The following is a 26,078-nucleotide window of genomic DNA, read 5'->3' on the forward strand; positions in this document are numbered from 1 at the left end:
GCTCAGATAATATTCTATACTGTACTCGGAGTCTGACTTGATACAAGTGGAACAACGCCAGCGCTTCACCTCTTCACCTCCTCTGCGTCAGCTAATGGGCACCGTCCAGCCTTGCTGCCTCCATGAAGTCTGCATGCACTGTGGCCCTCATGGAGAGGCATTGCTGAACCTATTACACTTATTTTCGGTATTTGCCTTGTGCAATTATGTGTTTATTTGTCGTAACCTCTGTATCATTCTCCTTAAGAACTGGCTTGTCATAAAAGCCTGTCATGGACTCCCCATGGAGCTAGCTGCTTAAAGCCAAACAAATTGTGTGCATCTAGTTTAAAAGTCCATCATTATGCTGGTGCTGAATAAAGTTTTCTTGAAAGCAGTTCATTTTCAGACTATTTAGTACTCATAGGCCATTTCTGAAGATTTTGAACCAAAACAATGAAAGAAATGGAAGCCTTGGATTGCATTTACTCTCCAGAGAATTGTGAGGACTCTGGAACAGAGCTGTCCACTGTCAAGGTCTGGTATGAGAATCAGTCTATAGTAGAGAGGTTAAGAGCCAGAAGGCCCGGGATTAGATCCTGATGTAAAAAAGATGAGCAAATGACAGGACCACTATATGCCTTGATTTCTTATGTGGAAAGTGGGGCTAAAAACAGTACCTTCCTCATTATTGTATTCTATGAGATTACGCATGCTTATTACTTGCCTCACTGCCTAGGGCTCAGTGTTAGTTATTATGATTCAGTATGCCTGTTGTTTTTTGAAGTTCGTTTTTAGGTAAAATTCTCAGAAATATAAAAGGTTGAGGTCCTACTTTCTGGAGAACAATATAGCTCATATGCCTAACTGCAGAACTGCATCAGGGAGCAGAGAAACTGAGCAGCTGCCTAGGGCATCAAACCCTAAGGGATGGTAAAACATCACGGTAATTGTAGCAAGAGGGAGAGAGAGAGAAGTGCGAAGATGGAGTTCCTTTTGTGGGGCTATGGCATTTTAATGGAAGGGGTGCCTGAATAAGGCCCTTGAGTTAGAAGAGTGGGAAAACCCCAAGGGGTATGTTTACATACTGATAGGTAGCTGCTCAGTCACCTTCTCAGGAAGAGGCCCAGGTTAACTGCAGGGATTTCACTTTGCTGACGCAACTTTGGGCCAGTTTAGAGCAGCAGTGAAAAGACTGAGAGGGCCCCTAGATGGTCTTTCTCCTCTCCTCCCCCCAGCGCCACTAAGCTCCAGAATTCCTCAAAAAATGGTATCAAACAATAGTTTCCCAGAATGGGGCACCGATATATTAGTTCATTTGGTGTATGTGTGTAACGCCATGGATTATTTCAGTGGGGGAACGTGTAAATCAGTCAAGGACCAAGGGCTTTGAACGGGGTCCATATAAAGAATTGCTAACAAGGTATAAAAGTTGTTAACTAGGTAACAGAAAGGGCCACAAGAGAATTCTGAGGTGTTCGGGAGGTAGCAATTGCAGGAAGCAGCTAAGGCTGATGGGACAAAGGACAGAGGCTGGAGTTACTAAAATTCAGAGTGTCTGAAGACACAACCTGGAGAGCTGAAACTCAGACCTCTGAGGAAGCGTTGCTGCTAAGCTAGTTCTGATATTTCTGAGCTTGGAGGGGGGCCTGAGGAAGCGGTGCTGCCTGGCTGAAGAGTCTCAGGGATGGGGTGAGAGTCTCGGGACGGGGTGGGATTTGATCAAGCTGGCCCTTCAAGTGTTGGGAAAAAAATGCCAACTGGGCTCAGCTGCTACTTCAAGAAAGAACTGCCCTCAGGGTGAAGAAACACTGGGGTGATGCTCATAGGAATAGGAAGCAGGTAGGAAAGAGCGAGCCTCTTCTTCCTCCTCCAGCCTTGCTGCCTCCCTCTGGTTTCCCTCTTGGCGGGGCCCAGTCCAGGTGGCAGAGCAGGGTATAAGAAAGGGAAGGTTTGGAGCCCAGAGAGAGTTACTTCATAACTGGGACAGAAATATTGTGAAACACAGAACAAGCCACTTAGTAGATATTGGTGACTGGGTCTTGGGCAAATACTTTACAGGGTATCTACTCCACGCTCCTGGGAGTACAGAACTGAATAGGACCTGTCTCTGCCCTAAGAAAGGAGGGAAGGAGGCTGATTTATAGGATAAATTATGGTGTAATGTGAAACAGTTATGATCATGGGAGCATAGAGATGGGAATCAGCTGAATAGGTAGTGAACCTAGTCATCTTTTCTTCGTTAACTAGATGCTATTTAGGTAGCTTAATTTTATGAAAATAGAAAAGCAGCATCCATTACTGGTGCCATTTTAAAGGTAATCGGTAAAGATCGTGTGGCACAATTTTGAGTATTTCCTTATAAACGTTTCCTCCAACTTAATCTCCTCCAATTTGTCAAACCAGTACAATTTACTAGTGTTTATTTATTCATTTTAATTTCAAAGTATTCTGATGTCAAATTTAAGGTATTTCTTCATTCAAGGAAATAACTATACATTAATTTTGTTGAGTGTTACCTTTTAGTATTCTACTAAAACAGGATATTTCATAATTCTTGAGTCATCTTGGTACAGGTAATGTTCTTGTGATATTTTATAAAGGTATTCCAATTTACTTGCATTTATTAACTTAGCTACAAATATTTGCTTTAGCTACAAATATTTGCTTTGTATTTCACTAGATCCTGGGGAAACATAGATTGAATAAGATGGGCTGTGGCAGACTCTTGGTTGCTAACACGTGAACCATTCTGCCACCACTTCCTTGCCTACAGAGCCCAGATTTTGTCTAGGTGTTGGGGATTATAAATCCAGTCCGGGGCAAATCATGGTTGGTTTAAGACAATTTTACTAATCCTGTTCCCCTTTGCTAATGGTTGAGGTTGGGGTTTGTGACCAATTCTGACCAATCCATTTTAAGGTAAATTCTGCTGCAGGCTTCTGGGAAATATTTCCTTCCCTGGTCAAATGTCTTATTGGACATTTTTGTTTGAAGACATGATATTTGGGGTCATGGCAGTTATCTGAAAACCCTAAGAAAACAGCTCCAAAAATCACAGAAATTCCAACTGGAGTCCAGTCATTGTTGACCCACTGAATTAATCACCCTGGACCAACCTAATTTTCTACTTTATTTGAGATAAGAATACCCTTATTGGGGCTTCCGTGGTGGCGCAGTGGTTGAGGGGCCGCCTGCCGATGCAGGGGACACGGGTTTGTGTCCCAGTCCGGGAGGATCCCACGTGCCGCGGAGCGGCTGGGCCCGTGAGCCATGGCCGCTGAGCCTGCACGTCCGGAGCCTGTGCTCCGCGACGGGAGAGGCCACAGCAGTGAGAGGCCCGCGTATCGCAAAACAAAAAACAAACAAACAAACAAAAAGAATACCCTTATTGTTTAAGCCATTTTTAGTGGCGTTCTGTTTTAGATGAAACCAAAGTAACCTAAAATAATATACATGGTCTCTATCTGACACAAATTTTTACATTTTTAAAGCGTTCTAAAAAAAGTAGTGTTTCGCTGCACATATATCATTCTAAGTTGCCAAGTGGAGGCCTCAGGGAGTAGATACCATGTAAAACTACCAATAGGGGATCTTGCTCAATAAGGGACCCTCTCTCCTTTTTCATGATATACATTTTTTTTTCTTTTAATTCTCAAGTGGATGAGATTTTGACCTGAAAATCCACCCAGAACTCTCCACACCCCTCCCCCATCCCTGCCTCCCTGAAGCTGTAATTCCATGTTGAGTTCTATTTTTATGAAGCCATCTACTTTATTTTATTTATTTAGCTATTCCCAAGCAAAAAAACCACCAAAATCAAAACCACAACAACCAAACAAAAAAAAAAACAACCCCAAAATAAACAAACCAAAACTCCCTCAAACCCAGGTGCTTGTTACATTGTTCTTAAACCAAACAAAGCTGTTAACAGGGTGAAGAGTCAATATACAAAGTATTCATGAAAATTATATGAAGCCACTCTAAAAATATCATTAGGGCAAATCCATTTGTGATTCATATTCTTGACAACAAATAACTGATGAAACTCATTGATTGACTCTTCCTCCCATGGTGGTAGCTCTTAGGGACCGCCCCCCCCCCGTCTTTTTTAAAGGGAGTCATCCTCATGGCCATGCAATAGATTGGGGAGCCTTCTCGTTCCTATAGGGTGTTCTTGGCCCTGCTCTGCGTACCTCCTTTTCCTTCTATTAGAGATCTCTTAGATAAGGTATGTCTGGACTTCCTTGGAACCACCAACTTGCTCCTGAAAGTAAGAATTTTTAGGAAAGTTCAGACAGGTAATTTATGGCTTGCCATTCACTAGGCATTTTTTATGAGTACAGACATCCAGTGTTGGGGTGATGTTTGGAAGGGCATCCCTGGAGGCAGAGAACAGGGTTGTGACAGCATTTATGTGGTTACCATTTCTTGCTGTCAGAGAGGATGCTCCCTGGGTGTATCTGATCTGAAACTAACCCCATAATAAACTATTTGATTTTGTCATTTGCTCAGTATCTCTGGCCCACTGCTGTAAACTCTTCTAAATAAATTAACCCTAAAAAACTAATTGACGAATGACGTGACTAGAAAATTTACAAAAGAAGACATACAAATAAAAAGTGAGGAAAGTGTTTAACCTAACTAAAAAATAACTTAAAATAAATATAGGGAAATATTATCTTCTGTTTATCAAAGTTACAAAGATTTAAAAGTAATACTCAGCTGGTGAGAGTTGGTGATACAGTCTCAAGTACTGCTTGAAGATCAACATATACATCTTTAGGAAGAATTTTAGCAATTCGTATTAAATTTTCAAAAATATTCTTACATTTCAACTTAGCTATTCCAATCCTAAGCTATTTTATTCCACTTCTGTTGATCCTAAAGAAACAATTCTTAATGTAGAAAAATCTACATATAAAGCTGTTGGTTACAGCATTATTTGTCAGTATGTACAGTTATAATCAACCTAATTATTCAACTTTAGGGGAGGTGTAAATATATTTTGGTACATCTGCAAATATGAAAATTATGCAATATAAAAATGGTGATACTACAATTTTGTATTCAGTATTAAAGGCTATTGTTATAATGTTAACAAAAAATCAAAATTGTGTATACTCTGTTATTATAGCTTTACTATGAAAAATGCTATAAAATTGGAGAAAATATGAGAAAGATTTTAGCAATGATTTCCTTTGAATATGAATGATTAGTATTTTCTCCTATGTATTTTTCTGTATTCTATAAATTTTCTACCATAAGTGTATATTATTTTCATAATCAGGAAGGAAATAAACAGTTTAAGAAAAAGTTTAACACTTATAAGAGCTGCTTCCCTCTGTTCTCTAAAGAAGATTTTCCAACTGCTTTTACTTTCCACCTTTAAAAAAAATCATACTGTATAGCACAGGAAAGGAACTACATTCAATATCCTGTGATAAACCATAATGGAAAAGAATATGAAGAAGAATGTATGATATGTGTAACTGAATCACTTTGCTGTTCAGCAGAAATTAACATAACATTATAAATCAACTATGCTTCAATAAAGTAAATTTTAAAAAAGGAAAAAGAAAACATCAAGCTACTACAGTGTAAAGCTTTTTTAGGTCTCTAGGTTTGAAAGGTACAATGAAAACAAAGGAATTTGCTGCAATTTTGTTCTTTTTCCAGTTGTCATCATGACAATGCATCTATAACGGGCAATTTTCTGTTCTCTGGAAAACTAAGTATATCACATTAAAAACAGATTTCTATCTGGTGTCTTAGAACATTTCCTATTGTTCAAACAATGATGTTGTATCAGCAGTCTTTTCAATGTGTCTTTCCTTTTTACAGTTTGATTTTCCTATTTTTTGTAAAATCTGCACTTCTGTTGAAGACTAGGTAGATACAGCATGCCTGCTGGCTGTGGAGCAGTCTATGAAGGAGTAGGGAATGGGTAGAGTGAAAGCTATCAATACCGGGCATGTGAGAGCACACTCTTGGCCTCTTTGTGCCTTTTGAGGATTGCGTGGGTGCCTTAGGGCCATGTCTCTGAGCAATTACAAGCTAATGGTGTGTGTCATCCCATGTATACATTAAGGAAATGTTATTTAGTCCTCTGGTCCCCTTTCCAGTTTGTATATATAAAATCTTTAAATTTTATTTATTTCTGATTTTTAAAATGATACATTCTCATTTAAACACTGGAGACATATATGCTAGTTTCCTATTGCTGCTGTAACAAATTACCGTAAACTTAGTGGCTTAGTACAAACTTACTACCTTAAATTCTGGAGATTTGAGGTCCAAAATGGGCCTCACCGGGCTAAAATCCAGGAAATGGAAGGGCTGCATTCCTTTCTGGAGGTTCTTGGGCAGAATCCATTTTCTTGCCTTTCCTGGTTTCTGTAGGCTGCCTGTACTCCTTTGTTCATTGTCCCCTGCCATTTTCCCCACCAGCAATGGCCAGTTGAGTCTTTCTCAAATGGCATCGAAACCACAGAAATGTGTCTCAGGGGGCTCCCAGGAGCCCTGGTTCTTTATGTCTAAGTGCAGAAAGAATTCAGTGAGAGGCAAAGTGATAGAAAAGAAGTGATTTACTAGAATAGGATGCTTGTGAGGTTTACAAGAGGGTGGGCAGGAGGGTGCTGCCCTGTGAACTTGGTGAGCTACAGTTTTATAATCAAAGGCAAAGTGGGGAGGAGGAGAAGATCACCTGCTTCCTTATTCTTGAGCAGATGTCAAGCTTCCATCATCAGTTCCTCCTCCTTGTTGGGTAGGGGAGTTTTCTTGTCCCTACATGGTCAAACTGGGACTGTCATAGCGCAATGGAAATGAGCAAAAAGGTGGTAACATATGCTAAAAATGGTAAATCATCTCAGGTTTCAGTGTAATGTCACCTTTTCCTTATATTTTTATTTTTAGTGTGCACAGAAGAGCATGTCCTAGGGATCATTAACTTACTGACCTCACTGGTCAGGATGTGGGTCCCATTTCACCACTGTTTTATTATTTTGGGGCATGTCTCATGCTTCTGTTGCATGGTTTTGTTGGTAGGCAGGCCTGCTTTCTTGAGTGATCATTAACTTACAGGGGTCTCCCATACTTTTTTCTTTACTTATGATCCCTTAGTGGGATTAACTATTTAATGACCTACTTGGTCCCTTTACTCTGTCCCTATCAACATCACATTGGCTCTGAGTCTTCAGCTTCCCCCTTCCACATTTAAGGAGTCCACTGATAATTCAGGAGAATCTCCTTACTTAATGTCAAATACTAGCCACCTTAATTCCATCTGCAACCTTAATTCTTTTTTTGTCATGTAACCTAACATATTCATGGATTCCAGCATTTCAGACACAGACATCTTTCAGTTGGGGGGCAGGGGGCATTATGCTACCTTCCACAGAAGAGTTCCAGAAATGTAAAGATATGTAAATAAAATCCTTAACTCACGTCACCAAAGGTAACTACTGTTAACATCTGGGAAAATGTTTCATCTTATGATTTCGTGAAATCATGACTTAATTGATTTAAATACATAATGGGGACTTGAAATATTTTTTGAGTAGATAATATATATTCTCATAATTGGAATATATAAAAGTATTCACTAAAAAGTCTCTGTCTCCCTACCAAAGGTAATGACTTTTAGTAGTTTCTTGTGTGTTCTTGTAGGTTTTTAATGTAAATATATGTACACTAACATCATTGTTCTTTGTTTCATATCTGGTCCTTACCTTATCCTACAGTTGGAGTGGACATAGGGATAATAGTAATGACTAATATTTGTTGAATATTTACTACGTGCCAGACATTGTAACAAGTGTAATACATTTAATCTTTGCGACCCTAAGAGTAGGTTCTATTTTTATTTTTAAGATGCAGAACCTAAGACATAGAGAAGTTAAGTCATTTACCCATGGTCACTTACCTGGTAAATTAAAAGCTGGGGTTTGAGCCCAGATAGTCTGACTTTAGAGCCCTCATGCTTAATTCCTGTTCTCTAATCCCTATCCTATATGATGAGTACATTACTTGCTAATTTAAAGAGTTGGTGGAAATTTTTGTGATCTCTAAAAATCCCTTACATAAAAGTGACCACATTCATATGCCTGCTTCAAAATGTCATGTGTTTCTGAGGAGGTGTGTCTGACACTCTTGGTTGGCTGCCCAAGAACTATACCCAACAGCCATTCCCAATGGCTTTCTCCCTTACTGGTGCCCCCAGTAGAGCTGACAAAGCAGGAACTTGCTCTCAAACCCTCTATGGAGCAAGGACTAGCTATATGGCTCAGTTCTAGCCAGAGAGACTGGGAAAATTTTCTGAGAGACTTCTGAGAAATATTTCATTCCTGGCGACATGACAAAGACAAGTCAGGAAACTTCTCTCTCATTCCTCTGTCCACTCCTTTGCCCCACTTGGGACATGGCCACATGGAAATATGATATTCAGAGCTAAGGCAGACCTCTTGCAGCCATTCAGGGGAGATTAAGAGAATTTCAGAGATTTTGACATAACCCCTGACGTTCTGGATTTACCAAACTTGGCACCAGCTGTCTCCAGACTTCTTGTTAAGCCAAACAGTGAGGAGTATTATATTTCAAGCCCCTGTTAGTCACATTTTTCTATTACTTGCAGCCAGACACAGCCTAACTAATACGGAACTCAGTAGTGCTGCTCAAAAGAAAACATCCGGAGTGTACAGTAAAATCATCACCCTACCTTTTAAGAGGGATATGGACAAATTTGTAATACAACAGGAAAGGAGCCTACATGGAAGGAGTTTTGAGACCTTGTTGTAGGAACTGGGTGGAATTATCCTGGAAAGGATGTCAAAGAAGGGGATATAAGTGTCGTATCCTTGAAGGGCTTTCTGGTAAATTGAAGATGTGGCTGCAGATTCTTCCCATCCCTGTGCGTGTCACCTTGCAAAGTGACGTTTCTCTTCTTCTTTTTAGTAGAAGTAGTGGTGATGTTTTTTTCTCTGTCCCTTGAATCTCCGCTTGGCCATGTGTATTCATTTCCTAGGGCTGCCATAACAAACTACCACAAACTGGGTGGCTTAAAATAACAGAAACTTTTTCTCTCATGGTTTTGGAGGCTAGAAGTCTGAAATCAAGGTGTTGGCAGGGCCATGCTCTCTCTGAAGGCTCCAGGGGAGAATCTGTTCCATACCTTTCTCTTAGCTTCTGATGTTGATGGTAATCCTTGGTCCCCTTCGGTCATCACACAGCATTCTCCCTGTGTGTTTCTATGTTTCTTCTTTTCTTCTTATGAAGATACAAGTCCTGTTGGTCAAAGCTCCACCCTATTCCAGTGTGACCTCACTTTAACTTAATTACAACTGCAGTAATCCTGTTTCCGAATAAGAGGTTCTGGGAAGGACATGAACTTAGTTCTCTAGCCCAGTACACTCATGTGATTTGCTTTGGCCAAAAGGATATTAGCAAACATCGTGCATCAGAGGCTGAAAAAGTATTGTTCTTTGGAACCCTGAAATAATGATGTGAAGAAGCCCAGAGTGGCTACTAGAGGATGAAATACCATGTGGAGCAAAGACAAACTGTCCCAGCTGAGGTCACCTCTAGGACCAACAGCCTGACAACTGCCAGACGTGTGAATCAGGCCACTCTAGACCATCCAGCCACATCTGAGCCAGCCAGTGGAAGAATTACTCAGTTGAGAGATAATAAATATTTGTTGTTCAGGATGTTGGAGATGATTGGTTATCCAGAAAAAGCTGACTAATATGGGTTGTAATGTGATAAGGAGATTTAATTTGATTGTGGACATTCTAGAGAGCAGAACAGTCTTGAGATTCTTGCCAACGTGTTTTTTTTTTCTTTTTTTTCTTTTTTTTTAATTTTGGCCTCACTGTGCAGCTTGCAGAATCTTAGTTCCCTGACCAGGTATTGAAACTGGGCCCACGGCAGTGAAAGCGCGGAGTGCTAACCATTGGACTGCCAGGGAATTCCCGCTTGCCGACTTTGGAATGCTGTGGTCTTAGGATTGGTTTTCTGACCAGCACCTGAAAGTTATAGAGAGGCAGATTTTATTGAATGAAAGTAAGGACTTTTTAATAACTGGATCTGTCAAACAATGTAGCTGGCTGCCACCTGAGGGGAGTGTTATAAAAAGTTGATGTTGTTTGGGAGACTGTATTAAAACCTCTAATATCCATTTCAAATCTAAGACTATAAGGAAAAATAGTTTGGATTTTAGAGTTTTAGAAATGGGAAAATAATCATTGATGATTTAGTATTCTTTTTTTTTTTTTTTGCGGTGTGCGGGCCTCTCACTGTTGTGGCCTCTCCCGTTGCGGAGCACAGGCTCCGGACGCGCAGGCTCAGTGGCCATGGCTCACGGGCCCAGCCACTCCGCGGCATGTGGGATCTTCCCGGACCGGGGCACGAACCCGTGTCCCCTGCATCGGCAGGCGGACTCCCAACCACTGCGCCACCAGGGAAGCCCAATTTAGTATTCTTTTAATGCATTGTTCATGCCAGAAATTATGGAAAGGCCAGAAATTACTCAGCATACTCTGTAAAATTCCCAGTGTCTACTGGCATGATTGCACATATTCCTTCTAAATTGAATCTTGGGCTAAGAGTTGGAAGGGAGCCTTTGACTTTGGGTTTCTATACTGCCATCCCCATTTCATTTTGTCTCTTGTAGTCCCCAGGGCTAGAAACACTTTGGTTTCCTGCCAGCTGGTGCATCAGTATAGAAGTAACCTGGCATTGGGCCAGGACTGAAAGTTGTGGACTAAAGCCAGAGATAGAGCCACAAGGCAACCCTCTAGAATGACGTCCTGTATCTCCTGACATAACACCAAAAGGAGGATAATGAAAATAGCCAGAGAGAAATGAACAAGCTGCTATAGTAAGATGCTTTGGATGGCTTCTAAGAAACACAGGTATGGGGGATAGAACATTCTTGGGATGTCGTACATGGAGTATAGTTATGCTAGATAAAACATAAAGAGGATATAATTCATAAATGTGCTAGTCCTGTTTTATCAGCCAATATTAGACCCTTGTCAGGCTTTAGCTATAGTAAGATTTTCTGTGCTATCTCAGGAAAGTAAAAAACTTCTTTAAGCTTCTTTCTTGGAGGAATTGGTCTTAAATGATTTCTAAACTTTTGTATAAGAGTAAAATTCTATTACTGCCTAGAGGCAATACTCTCAGATATTAAAGTGAGGGCTCAAAAATTCATTTATATTTCATTTAGAATGTTGAAATTATAATTCATTGAATGCTTCCTGAATGCCTGGCACTGAGAAAAGAAGTTTGCATCTCTTATCATTTGTATTTATCACAATGACCATATTATACAAATGAAAAATCTAAGGCTTAGAATTGTCACAAAATTAGTAAATAGATTTCTGTGCTTCAGTTTTCTCATCTTTAAAATAGATATTTATCCTAGTTATAACTTATCAGTTTTGTGTATATTAACAATTATTGGCAAAGAGTACACAGAAAACAACACCCTAATATTTTATAGTCTGTAATTTAAAATTATTTCAGTATAAACAGTGTTATCTGAGTGCATGTATAAGTAACCTCTGTACCTTAGGGATGGCATCTGAAAGACCCTAGGAAGAAACAACAGCCATCCAGAGGGAGTTACCTAGTATCTTATTCAGCTTGGGCTGTTATAGTAAAATGCATAGCCTGGGTGGATTAAACAAGAAACATTTATTTCTCAGCGCTCTGGAGGCTGTAAAGTTGAAGATCAAGGTGCCAACAGATTTGCTGTCTGGTGAGAGCCTTTGTTTGCAGAGGCTTGCTTTCTTGATGTGTTCTCACCTAGCAAAAGGAAGGAGGGCTCTGGTCTCTTCCCCTTTTTATAAGGGCATTAATCCCATCGTGGAGACTCTATAACCTCATCTAAACCTAATTATCTCCCAAAGGCCCCCACCTCCAAATACCATCACATTGGGGATTAAGGCTTCCACACATAATTTGGGGTGGGAGGGACACACAATCATTTAGTCTATAGCACTTAGCTTAAATATCATTCTCAAAATCTCAGAATGATACAGTCATTGTGGAAAACAGTGTAGTGGTTCCTCAAAAAATTAAAAATAGAACTACCCTATGATCCAGCAATCCCATTTCTGGGTATATATCCAAAAGAAATGAAAACAGGATATCTTCATTTCCATGTTCATGGCAGCATTATTCACAATAGCCAAGATATGGAAACAACCTATGTCTTTTGACAGATGAATGGATAAAGAAAATCTAGTGTGTGTGTGTATATAGATGTATGTATATATGTATATACACACACACACAAAATGGAATATTATGAAGCCCCTAAAAAGAAGGAAATACTGACATTTGTGACAACATAGATGAACCTGGAGGTCATTATGCTAAGGGAAATGAGCCAGTTAGAGAAAGACAAATACTGTGTGGTATCATGTATATGTGGAATCTAAAAAAAAAAAGTAAAGAAAAAAGCATCAATCTCACAGAAACACAGAGTAGAATGGTGATTGCCAGGGTCTAGGAGGTAGGAGAAATGAGGAGAAATGAGGCGATATAGGTCAAAGGGTACAAACTTTCAGTTATAAGTTCTGAGGAGCTAAGGTACAGCATGGTGACTAGTATATACTTGAAATTTGCTCAGATTAGATCCTAAGCATTTCCATCACACACACACACACACACACACACACACACACACGAGTTAACCATGTGAAGTGATGGATATATTAAATAACTTGATTGTGATAATCATTTCACAAAGTATATCAAATCACCATGTTGTATACTTTTAATATATACAATTTTATTTGTCAGTTATTCCTCAATAAATCTGGGAAAATATTTATAGCAGAGAGTTTGGTTGAAATAATTTTCCCTTGATGGATGAGCGGCATTCAACATACATGGCTGGTTACAAGTTTGCATAGGCCCCGTTACTCTTGCACTAACTCAGCTGTCTGATACAACACCTTCAGTAACGGAGGCTAGATCCCGGCCCCTCACCCACTCTGCATCCCTCGTTCCTGGAGGAGTATGGCCACCTAACTTCAAGGCTGATCAATTCTGCTTTCAGAATGTGTGTGGGGTACACTGAAGTTTTCATGCAAGGTGAGAGTCAGTGTGGCTGGGGGCAGAGAGTGGCACTCTCGTTGGAAATACAAAAAGTGTTTTGGTGTTTGCTAACTAACTGTTTAAACATTCAAGAGAGTTGGGTTAAGTCTTGCTTTCATAGTCACATGGCACTTTATAATTAAGTCGTAGTAATTAAGGTATCTCCCACCTGCCACTTACTATCAAAATCTTCTGATATATACTAAAGAACTTGGCCATTGCTGTACAGCAGAATTGACTGAAGACAGTCAGACAGGGGACTGACGAACCATAAAGATGTACAGGATGACATCAGAGGAAGGAACTGAGAGATTCATACCAGTTTCATTCCTGCCGCTTTCCTTCTACTGAGCCTACCGGTGCTTTTCATTTATCTTTGAGTAATAGCGTCCTCAGCATAATGACACACCCAGTAACCTTTGCCTTGCTATCTGATTTGGCTGTGTGGCGATTTACATATCACAGACTGTACCATAGAAATGGGAAACATTTTGTATTCAAGATGAAGAGAGGAATCTACTTTAAAAGAATAAGAGAAACCAAATAGAACAAAGTTATGAATGTGCTCTGTTGCCCTCAGGTGTGACAAATCTCGTATTTCTTAATTTTTTAAAATCAGCTTTAATAGGTTTAGCCCCTACCCAACAGAATGTGTGGGGAAAACCATCTTCAATCATTTTAAGGAGCCCTCTCTATTTGAAGAAGTGCAGGAACTCTGAAGACGACTTCTGGTCTTAGTTTTTCATGGTCATCGCTGACTTGCTCTGTGGCCCCTTGAAGGTCAGGGGATCCATTACCCACAGTCCCGAAGTCTTTTCTTGCTCTATTCCATCGGGCCTTTTGCTCAGTATGCGAGGTACCTATGCACACCCACCTCTGAGAGGCCCTGCCATAACCTGGGACACTGGTGAGACATGGGAAGAGGGCCCAGACCTCTGCTGTTCATGAAGTGAAAGCTCTTCTCAAGAAGCATTTCACTCTTCCGGGAACCAACCCTCCCTAGGCTTTACCCTCTCTTTCTATGTAAGGTTCAGGACAGTAGCTGACCTTGTCACAGGAGGAGGGGCATGGGTTGGAACTTAAAGAATGGGTATTATTTAGGTAAAAAAGAAAAAAATAAATATGCGGATGGAGAGGAGAGAATACAATTGAGGAGCGGTCAGGAGAGTTGTCTCTACAAATTAGGAGATAAAGATAAGGGTCTGATCAGATTATTGGATGGGTTTAAGAGCCAAGCTCAGGAATTTGGGACTCTTCCTGTAGTCAAGAAAGAGTTGTTGATACCTTCTAAGAATATGGAGAATTTTGTTTGCTTTCATTTGGTTTCATTTTAGGGAAACTTCCCTGGTCTTGTGGAAGGGAACACAGACAATACCAAATATCAAATTAACTGAAAGCCATGTACATTTGCCTTGGGATGGCATTAGATGTGTGGCTGGATCCTGTCTTGAGAGAGTAGTTCCTATGACATATGCTGTAAGGAACTTGAAAATGAGAAGAGAAAAAAAAGTTTCCCGGTTTCCCTGGTGGCGCAGTGGTTGAGAGTCTACCTGCCGATGCAGGAGACACGGGTTCGTGCCCGGGTCCGGGAAGATCCCACGTGCCGCGGAGCGGCTGGGCCCGTGGGCCATGGCCGCTGAGCTTGCGCGTCCGGAGCCTGTGCTCCGCAATGGGAGAGGCCACAACAGTGAGAGGCCTGCGTACCGCAAAAAAAAAAAAAAAAAGTTTCCTTCCTGCTCCATCCCCCTACCTTTTCTGCAAGACCCAGGAATTCTACAGGACTAGACATTTCCTGCACCTGAGAAAAATGAACAACACTTTGTTTTGAAAGCTTAGGCTATCCTACATTTGAATATTTTCACAATATAAATTTTCATCTTTTATTCCTAGCCACGCAGCTTGTAATTCTGTGCTCATGTATGTGTGCCTTTTCGATAGTCTGTTTTCCTTGCATTAGTGACTCTGTATATGATGAGTGTGTAGGGATTAGTGAGTGAGTGAGTGGATGAATTTGTTTTCAAGCCATTAATGCCACTCTCTTCCTAGTAAACCTGGTTCTATTGTAGTCACCGTTACAGTGACAGCTCTTTTTAATGTTGGAAATGGGTCTATTCCTCACCTCTCTTAGGGCAGATAAGAAGCTGCAAATCATTGTTGCACATTCTTCAAGACCCAGGTCAAATGCTTCCTCTGTAGAATCTTTCTAAACCTTAGTCCCTTTCCTCTCCCTTGTTTACTCCCTCTAGTAATTACATGGTAATTTCCCTCTTCTACCCTTGCATGAACTTCGGTTCATTTTATGGAATTTATAACTTATGCCTCTTTATTATGGTTTCCCAAAGTTATTTTCCTGTTTTACAGCTCCTGATATAAGCATTTGTTGAGTGATCAGACCAGGTCTGTCTTAGGGTGGCTGAGGGCTCTGAGGTTTCAGACCTGGTTGCAAATGTGTCTCAGGTTCTTGTAACGTTTGGTTGTGTCTAATGTCAAGAAACCCATACACACATGCTTTCAGGTTAAACAGCAACAACACAACGATGAAACTGATCCTTATCTTCCCTCCATCAGCAGGGGTTAGAGGGAAGATCCCTAATAGATGTCTGGTAGAATAACTGAGAAGAAGTAAAAGCCTGGCTCAGTAAGCTGAGTGTGCTCCAGGACGCTGGGTGGTTCTCTTCTGTTTAGCAAGGTGCTTTTTGAAACCTGTTGGACAGGATCAGCATGGTCAGAGAGCATCTTCCTGGTGGGTGGAGCTACCCTGGAGAGAGAGAGCAGTGTTTGCCTTTTAGGAAGCTTATTGAGTAGAATGTATGCCCAGCTGCTTCACTGCCCACTCCATGCCCACTAAGAAATACGCTTGTTTGAAGTTCAAATCAACATGTAACATCACAACAAAATAGTTCACTGTTCAATTACAAACTTCTAATAATAGCTAGCATTTGTGCTTGGTATGTGCCGGGCATTGTTCTAAACAGTCTACAGGTGTTAATATATTTGATCTGTACAAGACTCCACAAAGCAGGCACTGATGTTATTACCATTTTGTACAAGAGGCAAAAGAGATACCAAAAGGTCAAGTGATTTGACCAAGGTCACACATAGTTAATGCGAGAATTGGGATTTGTGCTCAGACATCTATTCCAGAGTCTGTGCACCACTCGACAGTTGATTCTCCAACTGCATAAACCTGGGGAAAGACAGACCCCAGGGATGTTCTGGATTTTTCCTTCACCTACAAGGTGTGTCCAGTCTTGAGATTCCCTGATTTATGTGGTCATGTCCTCTACTAGTTTGCAAAACTAATTAAGGTGCATATCAAAAACTTCCTGGGGCTCCAATTCAAAAGGAAATACTAAAATCTCACCGGAATGAATGGGAAGTATGGTGTTCATCATGTAACAGTTCCATAAATAATTTCTTACACAACCAGAAAAATGCATACTGTTGCTGCTCTCTACCTCTAACTTCACGGGGCCAACAACTGGAAATTTTAAACAGGTTCCTCCCAGGTGCTCTTTATTCCCATGTAATATCTTTGGGATACACAGGTACACTGGGTTGTGCCGCCCACTCTGAAACCGGCCAGTGACAGTTCCCTGAAGTTGGCACACATAGACATCTAAAATTCTGGAATTGGGCAGTGCTATTTGATGAGAATAAGTGCTTTTTTGCGTTATCTAAAGTTTGAATCTTTGAGTATGCCTCCCAAAACTTCATCTACTTTGAAACTTGCAAAAGAAAACTGAAAAGAGATCAGGAACTACAAGAAAGGAGGAACTATTTTGCCAACATGATAGCCAGAGGAAAAAGATCTTTCAAATAAATATTTGTTGAACAATTAGCTGTAACTAGAGTCTTGTGATCTACCTTGATCCTTAACGAGTATGACTTATTCACAGTATTTAATTGTGAATGATGGAAAACTGAACAGGAAGAATTTTCCAAATAAAAGCAAATTTTTAATTTTTTGGCTGCATTGGGTCTTAGTTGCTGCACACAGGATCTTCGTTGCGGCATGTGGGATCTTTTGTTGCGGCGTGTGGGCTTCTACCTAGTTGTGGCGTGTGGGCTCCAGAGTGCATGGGCTCTGTAGTTTGCGGCATGTGGGCTCTCTAGGTGAGGCGCATGAGCTTGATAGTTGTAGCGCACGGGCTTGGTTGCCCCGCGGCATGTGGGAATCTTAGTTCCCTGATCAGGGATTGAACCCATGTCCCCTGCATTGGAAGGAGGATTCTTTACCACTGGACCACCAGGGAAGTCCCAAAAGCAAATGTTAATTATAGTTTTAATGAATGATTTTGGAATAAAGAAAATATATAATTTTATTAATAGGATATGTTTCTTTCCACTGCCACTAAATAAGTATTGAATAAACATTTAAAATATTATTTGTCTGTGCAGGGCATCTGTGTCAGGTTGTCCCTAATAGCATGTGAGCTCCTTTATCCCTGATTGTGTCTTTACATCATTAGTATTATTCAACAAGTTTTCTTGAATGTGTGCATAAATGCATTATTGAAATAGATCTGTACAACTTTGATATGTAGAGGTCCTCTCTAATTTGAATGTTTTTTTTTCTTCTTTTTGTATGTCCTGGATAATTGAGTTTGTATACCATCTGAGCAAATAAATTATCTTAATTCCTGTTATATGTTGAGCTGTTTATCCCTAAAATTCATATGTTGAAGTCCTAACCTCTCACACCACGGAATGTGACCTTATTTAGAATAGGGCTGTTGCAGATGTAATTAGTTAGAAGGAGGTCATATTGAAGTAGGGAGGGCCCTGAACCAGTATGACTGGTGTCCTTATAAAAAGGGGAAATTTGGACACAGCCATGTACACAAGGAGAATGCCATGTGAAGACAAAGGCAGAGATCAAGGTGATGCTTCTACAAGCCAATGAATGCTATAGATTGCTAGCAAACCACCAGAAGCTGGGGGAGAGGCATGGGACAGTTTCTTCTTCCAGCCAACAGAAAGAAACAACCCTGCCGACACCGTGATGTTGGGCATTGAGCCTCCAGAGCTGTGTGGCAACACATTTCTTTTGTTTAGGTCACTGAGTTTATGGTACTTTGTTTCTGCAGCTCTAGCAAACTAACATGATTCCCATCCTTTAATGAAAGGAGGCTAGAGTCATGTGGCTGAGATGGAATGACTCTGGGATTTTCTTATCATTTTGTCTGGATCATTGATTACAGAATTACTTTTAAACTGCTGTGGGCTTTAAGAATTGAAGCCAAAGGTGTTTGTTTACTTAGGAGGACTGTGTGTTATTGAGGACTTCAGAAGCTGAGTGTTTATTTTCCATGTAAAAGGTTGTTCCAAAAATTTCTAGTATTATATATATACTTTTAGGAAATGTGTGTAAGGGCTGGATGCTTTGAAGTCTTAGTAATTATATTATGATTATTTAATCTGCTAAAAGTAGAAATATTGGCTGGTAATTTGCCTTCATTTTTCTTCCTGGAAATCTAGCATTTCAAATTTTTTAGCAGCATGAATATTTTTTGGACTCTAACAGTGCAAATAATTTGCAGCTGCAATGTGTGCGTATCATGCATGGTCAAGGGTCTGGGAACCTGAGGAACAAATAGAGCACCACAAACCAGCTTTTAAAAAATATCCTGAGAACACTTTGTTTTTTGAGGGTTATGTCTAGTGAGCATAAATCTCACAAGAACTCCCAAGATTTCCTTCACGATTGAAAAGATAAAGCCCATCTTTCCAGTTATATTTTGAAAAAAATGGAAGAAAGCACAAATTAAAAGGCTTTGGTATCCCTGAAACTGTTTAGTCTACAGTGGAGATAAACAGACACTCCTCTCATTGATGCATATTTAAAACCTCAAAATTTAGTGTTAAAAGTAATAATGTTTCCATGTTTTATGGTTTTCGACTCCTAAGCACTTGTTAGAACTTGTGATAGTGTAAATTATGACTGTGATAGCGGAGTATTAATTTACTCCCCGGGGAGCATGGCATGTTCAAGATTTCCTAAAAACAGATTTTTACTGTATACCTTATATACTATACTTATAATCTCCTTATTTTAATTTGTCGTCTGGGTATGTTCACTAGGAGGTTCATGTCTGTCCCCACCCACTTCTATTTGCCCCGCACCTTCTGGTTATTTGAGGAGACTCCCAGATATTACATCATTTCATCCATGAATATTTGTTTGTCTCTTTAAAAGATAACGAATTGCTTAAAAACATAACCGCAATACCACTTTCACACCTAAAGAACTGACAACAGTTCCTTAATATCAACAAATATCCAGTGTTCAGATTTCCCTGATTGTCTCCAAAATGGTTTTTTAATCTTGGTTTGTTTGAATCAATTTCCAAACAATGTTCACACATTCACTTGGTTCTCACATGTCTCTTAAGTTTCTTTTAATCTGTAAACTCCCCCAATCTTTTTTCCCTTAGCAGATTGTTAAAAAAACAAAGCGGTTTCTCGTAGAGTTTCTTGAATTTTGGATTTTGATGATTGCTTCTTTGTGATGTCATTTAACATGTATTGTTGCCGCCTGTATATCCTGAATACAGGCAATTTTATCTAGAGGTTTGGCTTGATGGTTTGACCTGATTTAGGTCTTTTTTTCAGGAATACATGAATAATGTCTGTTTGTTTCTCTTTTTGTGTGTGTGATCTTAGTAATCATTGATGAGCATTGCCTAGACTCATTATTTAGGGGTTTGAAAAAAAATTATGACTAACATTTCTTCATCATTTAACAGCTGGAATATTACACTTTCCATTTTATACCAAGTGTTATATTTCTGGAGCTACACAAGGTTCCTTGATACACCTTAGGCTTTTTGAGTGTTTATGTGATCTCAGTTGATCCTTAAAATAATCATGAGAAGTGTTTGTGGTGAAGTATCACTATCCTCATTTTACAGAGAAGTTAAATCACTTGTCTAAAGTTCAGTGGCAGCTGGAATATTTAGAACCTGGTCTCCTGGTTCCTAGTCCATGCTCATTCAAAGCTGGCTCACTCGTGAGGCACAGAGACCATAAAGTTCCATTTGGAAAGGAAGAAATAATTCCATGGTTATAAAATGCTCAGAGTGTGCAGAGTGTACTCAACTTTGCTCATCATTCAGCACACAAGAAGATAGAATGTGTATCTTGAGAAAGCCTAAAGAATACAAGACAGGCTGATCCCAGAGTCCCTAGCTGCCTTCCTTTCTGCTGCCCTCCTGTTAGGGAATAACATCCTTTTCTTTTGTGAACTTGGCTATCAGGAGAGAATTGGATCTGGTTATCTATCATATGCACAGGTAATAAAACTATGGCCCCTCTCTAAAATAAGAATATTAAGTTGATCTCTCATTGTAGTTTTGATTTATATTTCCCCAATTAGTGATGTTGAGTACCTTTTCAAATACATGTTGGCCATTTGTATGTCTTCTTTGGAGAAAGTTCTGTTAAGGTATTTTGCCCATTTTTAAATAAGGCTGTTGTTGTTTGTTTGTTTGTTTTTGCTAGTATTGAATTATAGGAAGGAGTTTTAAAATGTATTTTGGATATTAAGCTTTCATCAGATATATGGTTTGAAGATATTTTCTCTCATTCCACAGGTTGCCTTTTTGACTTTGTTGTTTCCTTTGCTGTGCAGAAGCTTTATAGTTTGATGTAATCCCATTTGCCTATTTTTGTTTTTGTTGTCTGTCCTTTTGTTGTCAGGTCCAAGAAATCATTGCCAAAGTCAATGTCAAGAAGTTTATTCCCTATGTTTTCTCCTAGGAGTTTTGTGCATTCAGGTCTTACATTTAAGTCTTTAATCCATTTTGGGTTGTTTTTTGTGTGCAGTGTAAGAAAAGGGTCCAGGTTTATTCTTTTGCACGTGGATATCCAGTTTTCTCAGCACTGTTTACTGAAGAGACTATCCTTTCCCCGTTGAGTATTCTTAGCACTTTTGTTACAGATCGGTTTGCTTTATATGTATGGGTTTATTTCTGGGCTCTCTATTCTGTTCCTTTGGTCTATGTCTGTTTTGATGCCAGTACCATACTATTTTGATTATTGTAACTTTGTAAAAAAATGATATATGGTATACTTAAAATTTTTCTAAGAGGGTAGATCTTATGTTAGGATCTTGATAGATAGATAGATAAATGAATAAGGTGGGAGGAAACTTATGGAGGTGATGGATATGCTTATGGCATTGATTATGGTGATGGTTTCATGGATGTATATATTTCTAAATACCTAGAATTATATACATTAAATATATATAGCTTTTTGTAATGTGCCATAATATTTCAATGAAGTGGTTTAGAAAAAGTATATTGAGCCAGCATGTGTACTACAAATACTTATAGCACAAATTATGTTTGGTGGTGAGAGATAAAGGAAGGAGGACATGAAGGAAATCTTAGATAATTTATATATATATATATATATATATATAAAAAATATATTTTTCTCCTTTTTTTTCACTTTCTTTTTATTGATGTATAGTGGATGTACAATATCATATAATAAGTTACAGGTGTACAATATAGTGATTTACAGTTTTTGTTTTTGTTTTTGTCAATCCCAAACTTCCTGCTTTATCTCTTTGAGGATATTGTTTTTCTTTTATATTCTGGACCCAGTGGTTCCAGTAGTTCTAATTCATGCATATGTATTGTTTGGCTCATTGTCTTTCTTTAGTAATTCTTGGGGGTCTCATTATTTAGGCTTCTGAATGAGTGTGTGTGTAATTACACTTTTTAATTTTGTAGAGCTGGAGTAATAAACACTCTACCAAACTGGAAGTAATTTGTTTAAAGAAAAAAAGATTCCCTTCAATTCCTCTTTAATTGTATAAGAAGCATTCACTAGGTTAAACTGTCTGAAGAAAAGCTTGGTAGACATCAATTCAAATTGCTTTTCCTCTCAGAGCTCTTCTTTTATGAGGAATTTTTCATTTTTACTCCTCCTTACGGGTAGGTTGAATCCCTAAAGTGATTTGGATATAGTAGTACTCACAGAATACAAACAAGAGAGTCAAAAGAAAAGGTGTTTTTAAGTAACAAGTGCTACATGTAGCTTAATTTCATTAATTACATTTTCAATCTCCTTTTTTCTCTCTTCTCCTCTTGGGACCCCTATAATGTGAACGTCGGTACGCTTGATGTTAGCCTAAACATCCCTTAAGCTATTCTCATTTTTTTTTTTTTTTTTGCGGTATGTGGGCCTCTCACTGTCGTGGCCTCTCCCGTTGCGGAGCACAGGCTCCAGACGCGCAGGCTCAGCGGTGATAGCTCACGGGTCCAGCCGCTCTGCGGCACGTGGGATCCTCCCGGACAGGGGCACGAACCCGCGTCCCCTGCGTCGGCAGGCGGTCTCTCAACCACTGCGCCACCAGGGAAGCCCTATTCTCATTTTTTAAATTTGTTTTTCTTTTTGCTCTTCTGATTGGGTGGTTTCCATTACTCTATCTTCCAGATCTCTTATGTGCTCTTCTGTATCACCTAGTCTACTGTTTAGTTTTCTGTAGTGTGTTTTTCATTTCAGTTTTTGTATTCTTCAGTTCTGACAGGTTCTTTTTTATTTTCTAGCTCCTAGTTAAAATTTTCACTGTGTTCATCTGTTTTTTCCCTAGTTCAGTTAGCATTCTTATTACTAATGATTTGAATTCTTTACCTGGTAAATTGTTTGCTTCTGTTTCATTAGTTGTTTTTTTTCACGGGTTTTCTCTTGCTCTTTCAATTGAGGCAAATTCCTCCATCTTCTCATTTTGCTTAACTTTCTCTCTCTCAGTGAAATTAGGTGCAACAGTTACCTATGCCGGTCTTAAAGGGGTGTCCTTAGGTGAGAACATCCTTATACAGTGTGTGTGTGCCCAGGGTCTTTGGTGGGAGAGCTGGATTTGGTGTGAACACAAGTCACATTTTTCCTCAGGATGTGCTGGCAGCTATCACCTTGGTAGGAGCTGGGGCTGGAGAAGGAGTGGCTAGGGCCAGATCCAGGTGTGAGGTGGGTCTTCCCCTTGGTTAGTGGCTGTCACCACTCTATAGAGGCAGGGGCAGGTCCCATGTTGCCGGAGCAGAAGCCCTGAGGGTTGGCCTCAGCTGGCTCAGTTCCCTTTAAGTGTGTGCTCTTTCCCCTCCCAGCATCAGCACCCTTGCCACAGAGGGGAGCAGTGCTGGAGCAAGAGGGGCTGGCGGGGTGTTTGGTGAAGGTCAGCATGTGAACTGTGTTGGACTGGCTGCTGTTAGAGATCCAGACTGCCTCTGATGTGCTACCTGTGCCATAGCCAGTAATGGCTGCCCCCTCCCTGATCAGTTGCCACTTAGGGTCAATTTATGAGGGGAGCATGTTAAAGAAAATAATACAGCAAGGAGGTATAGTGAGCATTTATATAGATGCTTTAACAATATAGCCTCAAAATATACCAAGTAACAATGGCATAATGGTGGGGATAAATAGATATATCAACATATGTTGCAAGAGATTTTAACATGCCCCCCTCATAAATTGACAAATAAATCAGACAAACACAAACTAGAGACATAGAAGAACTGAGTAATGTAATAAAAAAGCTTGAACTATTTTATATACATAGATGTATGTATGTATTTATGTGTGTGTTTGTGTCTATGTGTGTCTGTGTGATTATACTGGGCACCTGGATAATCCAGGGCAATATCCCCATGTCAAGATTTTTAAGTTAATCACATCTGCAAAGCCCCTTTTGCCATATGTACTGGGTTGAATTGTGTCTCCCAAAAGATACACACATACACAGACACACATAAGCACAGAACACAGCTCAACACTGAAGCAACTGAGAATACAAATGATCACACAGATTATTTACAAAATGTTCTCTCATGGAAAATTTACTAGACCATAAAGGAAGCCTCAGTAAATTCCAGGGAATCAATATCATGTGGGCTACATTCACTGACCATAATTGATTGACGTTAGAAGTTTTAACAAAGGAAATAAGTGTGGTTTACATAATATTAAATGTCAGGTTTTATATTAATAAACAGTCATGGGGCTAAAAAGGAGATCATGAAGGGAATTATGAAGTTTTACAGCTCAAACAACAATAAAGCCTCATATGTCATATTTGCTAAGGTATGGTTAACACAGTCCTTTGATAGAAATGTATAGTTTCAAGTAAATTTAACAGGACACAGAGAGTTTGAAAATGATTAAGCTAAACATTCAATTCAGGAAGTTGAAAATGTAACAGAGACAATCCAAAAAAATAAACGGAAAGAAACAAGGAAGGAGGAATTAATAACAATAAAAGAGAAATTAATAAAATGAAGAATTAAAAACAATAAAAATATCAACAAAACTAGAAGTCTGAGCAAGGAAAAGAAAAAACAAAATGAAAACAGAAACATGCAATGAAAAAGAATAATAGGGCTTCCCTGGTGGCGCAGTGGTTGGGAGTCCGCCTGCCGATGCAGGGGACGCGGGTTCGTGCCCTGGTCCGGGAAGATCCCGCATGCCGCGGAGCGGCTAGGCCCGTGAGCCATGGCCGCTGAGCCTGCGCATCCGGAGCCTGTGTTCCACAACGGGAGAGGCCACAACAGTGAGAGGCCCGTGTACCGCAAAAAAAAAAAAAAAAAAAAAAATAATAACTACAAATGTAACATATTTTAAATCAAAAGCAATGTTATGAACAACTATATAAGAATTTACCTGATAACTTATAAGAAGTCATTAACTATTTGGAAAAATATAAAGTGTCCAAATTAGAAGAATTGAATAGGTCGATAAGCAGTAGAGACGTTAAAATGGTGGCAAAGGACCTCCCTCCCACCAAAACTTTGTAGCCCCCGTCTGTTTGAAGGGAATTTCTACTAAATTTTCAAGGAAAAACTCTTAGAAATTTTATTCCAGAAAAGAAGCACTATCAGCTTATTTGATGAGATTGGTGCAATCTTGATTCCAATATCAGATAATGGCAATAAAAGAAAATTATAAACCAATTTCAGTTGTTAACGCATGTTTCAATATTATAAATTAAATATTAGCCAATCGAACATTTGATTATTAAACAATAATTCATTATTCAGATCAGGTTTATCCCAGTAATCCCAGATCTCAACATAAGAAAATATAACCAGAGAATTTACCATAATAACAGACAATAAAGAAAAAGAAAATAATATGACTTTTTAAATTGATGCAGAAAAAGTATTTGATAAATGTAAACACCTACTTGTTAGATAAATTAAATAATATGCAAAGAAATATGTTAAAAGCTAGAGGGGCTATACTAGAACTATATATTCTAGGATCTAGGACAAGCTTAGAGTTTTGTTAATGACTTGGTCCCATCACTTAATTCACTGTACTTTTATTGAAGTTGCTCTTCCATCCCCAGAAGGCCGTTAAAGAGGACAGCAAGAATTTTGCTGAAGTATAAAATGACTGGGCAGAAAATAGTCAAAGCAGGGGATGAGTTTTAGCTGCAGCTTGTCAAATAGCCTAGGGCAGAGTGGAATGAGCACTAGGAAAATCAATACGAAAATGTTTATAAGCCAAGACATAGACCATTAGTTGCCTGGACAAGTTTACTCATTCATCCCCTAAACAGTAAATCCCTATAACTTAACTTTTGCTCTTATAAAAATAGTGGAACTTCTGGAGAAAAGATAAAACTATTTCAGTAGGAAAAAGATCCTACTTCTCAGCCACAAGCACAGTTAACACTTTGGTCTACGGCCAAGTATATATACCGTGGAAGAGAAAAAAATAATCCATAACTATAATGGCCCACCAGCCTGTTTTGTTAACCAAAGACTTAACATGACTTAATATGGCTTTGAACTTTCTGAGTTCAGCAGGTGTTTAAAGAAGAATTTTTCTCTCATGAGGTTTTCAGAGCCCCCCATCACATGTTTAGGAGCTTCTTCCTTGTAGTTCTCTTGTGGTAAGTGACGCACTCTCCTCTTACTCTCTCCTCAGTTGCTAGCAGTCTAGCAGGCCATATATGCAAAGTGGGTTCTGTTGGATAGGAC

General features: G+C 39.4%; 1 protein-coding gene across 6 annotated transcripts in view; it reads left to right on the forward strand.

Moving 5' to 3' along the window:
- The window catches only part of LOC149749144 (uncharacterized), a 164,423-nt gene that overhangs the window by 38,503 nt on the left and 99,842 nt on the right, over positions 1-26,078 (forward strand). The window contains exon 4 of one of the 6 annotated variants that reach the window (XM_089911860.1): positions 1-26,078. This exon is cut by the window's right edge and continues 4,559 nt beyond it. The exons of the other annotated variants lie outside the window; for them this stretch is intronic. The gene's annotated coding sequence lies outside the window, so the exon portion shown is untranslated. 6 annotated transcript variants of the gene reach the window in all.

Source organism: Delphinapterus leucas, chromosome 5 (assembly GCF_059928025.1).
Source record: "Delphinapterus leucas isolate spDelLeu-1000000601 "Yukka" chromosome 5, BTC_Dleu_Yukka2, whole genome shotgun sequence".
Taxonomy (NCBI): domain Eukaryota; kingdom Metazoa; phylum Chordata; class Mammalia; order Artiodactyla; family Monodontidae; genus Delphinapterus; species Delphinapterus leucas.